Raw genomic sequence first — 4,628 nt, 5'->3', positions numbered from 1 at the left:
CAGGACCGCGCCCACGGCTCGCTGCCGGGCGGCGCCACTGTCAAACAGCTGGCGCCGCCACTTTTCGCGAGCGAGCCGCCGGCTCTGGCGCTTCAACACTCCGACCGCGTCGTCCGGCGGGTCGGCCCCGTTCCGGCGGAGGCCCTGCAGACACCGATATACATCGGCGTCATCCTCCGCCTGGAGGGGGAATAGGCCATGACTTATCCATTGCTTACGCTTCACGTAGTTTAAACCGTGCTGAAAGAAATTATTCTGCAACCGAGAAGGAATGCCTAGCAATGGTGTATGCAGCCCAATATTTCAGACCATATATTTTTGGTAGGAAATCTACATTAGTTACCGACCATTGTCCTTTAGCTTGGTTGCATTCGGTCAAGGATCCAACCTCACGACTGGTAAAATGGAAACTAAAACTTTTGGAGTACGAACATGATGTCGTACATAAATCTGGAAAAACTAATAAAAACGCGGATGCGTTATCACGCAATCCTCTCACTGTTTGTTTACCAATTGTACCCAGAGAAGGCAAGAATTCAAAAGTAATTTCATCAAATATAAATACAGACATCAATGCCATAGAACATCGTATCAGGACGTTGCGCAGACATCAAGAAATTAAACCAATATATGAAGAACTCAGTAACCTCTCATTGTCAGACGATTCAGATGAAGACTCCACACCAGTATCGCGCCAAGGTTCTCGTCAAAATGAAGCTGCTCAACAATCAACCAACAGAGTACTGTTCCCTCAATTTTCACCGAACAATACAATATCAGAAAATCCAATAGCACATTCTACACAAATACTAGGAAATCAACAAACTTCAAGCGAAGAAGATCAGACAATCACTGCAGATTTAATATCCTTCAACAATTCTAATCCATTGGAAACTGCACTAAGACCTGAAGAGTATTAGAAGCAGAAAACGACTCAAATCTTCCTGCACCATTGACTCCTAATATTTTCAATAGACCGTTGATTGCATCTGCACCGACTGTTTCTCAACATACACCAGTTGCAATACCAAATTTGAGCAGTACCGTTCCTGTGGACTGTGAGTCCTCGCCATCTGAAGACAGCAGTTCAAGTGAAGAAGAACCTTCCAATATTGCCATCATACCAACACGAACATTTAATACTCAGTCACCACCGGAAGAAATCAAGAAACAACTGATTGAAGAATCACATAGCAGTTTAATCGGAGGAAACAAGGGTGTCACAAAAACATATAATAGGTTAAAGGAAAAATATCATTGGCTAGAAATGCGGAATGATATTCAAAATTTCATCAGGGAATGTACAAGTTGTCAAGAACAGAAACTAATTAGAGCAAAAACCCGACAACCTGTTATTATTACCGATACACCCTTGGAACCTTTTGACAAGCTGGCTTTGGATACAGTTGGACCTCTTCCTGAAACTCCCAGTGGAAATCGCTACGTGTTAACTATGCAAGATAACCTGACGAAATATTGCCTCGCAATTCCGATACCGAACATTAGAGCCATAACAATAGCAGACGCCTTCGCAAGATATTTTATTGCAACATTAGGAACTCCGCGTACCATACTGACGGACAAGGGAACTAGTTTCATGGGAAAAGTCATGAAATATTTTGACGACGCATAAGCGACGTTGCAATTTGAACCGGATCTGAGACGAGGAAGAACAGAATCACGTCGCCCAACAACGAACCAGTCCTCCATAATATGAACGCCACACATACACACACATCGTAATAGGCCCAGAAGATCTGCCTTTGCCATATCATTTCGTGAGTAATTTTTCTGTGTCTTGGCTTGTGCATATCCAACTCTAAAAAGTGTGAAAGCATCGTAATAAACGATGTTTCATCTGAGGGGGGAGATGTTACGTACGAAGACACTCTCGTGACCTCTTAACCCTGTCGGGAGTTGGAATGCATCCGGCCAGAGTACGTAATTGCCCACGGGGTGTTATGACGTGGCCAGATATTCTTGGAAAACAGTTTCCGTTGAGAACAGGCGTGTCCCCCACTACTTTTAGACTCGATTTTCGGGATGTAAAAAGGGACGCGTACAGCTCAACCGCGGATCATACTCATATCAGAAAATTATCTCCGTTATTTTTAGAGATATCAGAAAAGTTTATTCACAGAAGTTGTTCAGTATGAAGAGGGCTATTACTTAGCAGTAACAAGTTTTTCGTAAGTGGAGTATCGTCTAAGTTTTCAAAGTTAATTATGTTATTTTTATTAATGATATTGAAATATTATGGAATAAAATACTTTTATTACATAAATCGATTCTTCCAAACATTCTGCGTAATGAAGTATTAAGGTATTATGTGAAAAAGGTAATAATTCGTGACATATTTTAGTGGCAAATGTCTAGCCTGGTTAGCATTTTTTACCCATTACGTGTGATCCGCGACACAAGAAGCAATCAAATTGCCACTAATATTCATTCTACCAATACTGATTGCACCAATAAAAACATTATTAAAACAGTATTACATATGTACACTACGCTTTTCGTGATGAGATATGCAAATTAAACGCGACACGGTGGCGCGGGAAACAAATGTCTACTGTAATCAATAACTGAAACGACTGGACTGTAGGGAGCGGATACTGCCGTCTCTCTCCCTCCGTAGTGTCGCCTTCTCCCGCAAGGAGAAAGAGGCGCGTGCATCGCGTTGCCGCCTGCGTGCGGCAGATCCATCGTGACCGCTGTTGCTACAGCACGTACACGACTCGTAGACAATAAAGTCTTTGTTCCATACACGTGGCAGTCTCATTTAACCTCCGCGCTACAGTGGCCGGGACGTAATATCCCCAGCGTCCCTCACCGCCACATTGGTGACCCCGACGTGATTGGCAGTTCCACGGATCCGAAAAATTAAAATTCTGGAAGGAACATCGAGCCGATTGACACGCTGACGCGTTGTCTTCGCTGCGAGGCATTCTTCAAGCGGCCGATAACTTGGCCGACTCCGCGGGCGCTGCCGACACGTGCGTCGCGACGGTCTCGCGGCGTGCATCCTCTCCATCGTCTGTGGAGAGTGATATGAAGCGGATTTTAGCCAGCATAACGTCCCTGTCCGAGCGGGTGGCGCGTTTAGAGGCGCGGAATAATCGACCGCGTTATCGTGCGGCGTCGCGCCCGCGTTCCACCGGGAACCGCGGCCGTTCCGCAGAGCGCGCGACACCCCGGTTGTATGTCGCGCACACGAAGTACCCGGAAAACCTAACTTCCTGTAAAAGTTGGTGCGCCAAGTTTGCCTCGTGGCAAACAAAAAACTAGTTTCACCTTCCCGCGCGGAGGCCGTCGCGGAGGGTGCCCGGGAATCCAATCGCCTCCATATTCGCGACCGAAAAAGCGGTCAATACTTTTCAATTGACACGGGTGCCGATATTTCGCTGATCCCGGCGAACATGAAAATTAGGGGCGAACCAGCGGGCCTCAAATTGTGCACCGCGAACAATACCCGAATAGACACTTTTGGCGAGTCATTTCGCGAATTAGACTTGGGCCTGAGGCGCTGTATTAAGTGGAATTTCTGCATTGCTGCAGTTCCGTGCGCAATTATTGGCGCTGATCTCCTGCGTCACTATAGATTGGTAGTCAACCTTCGAGGGCGTCGCCTCACCGATTCCTTGACGCAGGTCTACTCCATTGCAGTTGTCAGACCGGCACTGATTCATTCAGTGCATACGGTCAATCCTGGTTCCAGGTGCGCGGAAATCCTAGTCGATTTCCCGGAGATTACGGGTTCTTCCCCTTTAACGCCCCCGGAGGGTCATAATGTGGTACATCACATTTTCACCTCTGGTCCTCCAGTTGCGGAGCGCGCTAGGCGTCTCTCCCCGGAGAAACTCTGTGCAGCCAAAGCCGAATTTCAAGCTTTGGTTGCGGCCGGCATCTGTCGCCCGTCTCGCAGCCCTTGGGCGAGCCCGATCCATCTTGTTCCTAAGAAGGACGGTTCCTGGCGAGTCTATGGCGATTACCGCCGCCTTAATGCGGTAACTACGCCGGATAAATATCCGACTCCCTATCTCCATGATTGTTCTGTCAACCTTCATGGAAAAAAGGTCTTTTCGTCTCTCGATTTGCACAAGGCCTATAACCAAATTCCTATGGCTCCGGAAGATGCCGAGAAGACTTCGGTGACTACGCCGTTCGGCTTGTTCGAGTACCTGTTTATGACATTCGAGCTCAGGAACGCCAGCCAGTCATTTCAGCGTTACATTAATCGGGCGTTGGGTGACTTAGATTTCGTCTTCGTCTACATAGACGACATTCTTGTTGTTTCCGAATCCTTAGAGAATCATGGAAAGCACTTACGCGCTGTGTTTCGGAGGCTCAAGGAATTTCACCTCCGTTTGAATGCCGACAAATGTGTGTTCGGCGCCTCTGAACTCGAATTCCTCGGATATTCGATCAAGAGTGCGGGCATTCGGCCCACGACGAAAAAGGTTGACGCGATCACCAATTTTTCCCAGCCATAAACCATCGCGCAGCTTCGACGTTTTCGGGGGATGACGAATTTTTATCGCCGAAACCTTCCCAACGCAGCACAATCACAGGCCCCGTTGAACGCGTTTCTCACCGATTCTCGGAAGAATGACAAACGCGAAATTGTT

The sequence above is a fragment of the Dufourea novaeangliae genome, unplaced genomic scaffold (genome assembly GCF_001272555.1).
Source record: "Dufourea novaeangliae isolate 0120121106 unplaced genomic scaffold, ASM127255v1 scaffold364, whole genome shotgun sequence".
Taxonomy (NCBI): domain Eukaryota; kingdom Metazoa; phylum Arthropoda; class Insecta; order Hymenoptera; family Halictidae; genus Dufourea; species Dufourea novaeangliae.
Note: the sequence above shows the minus strand (reverse complement) of the source record.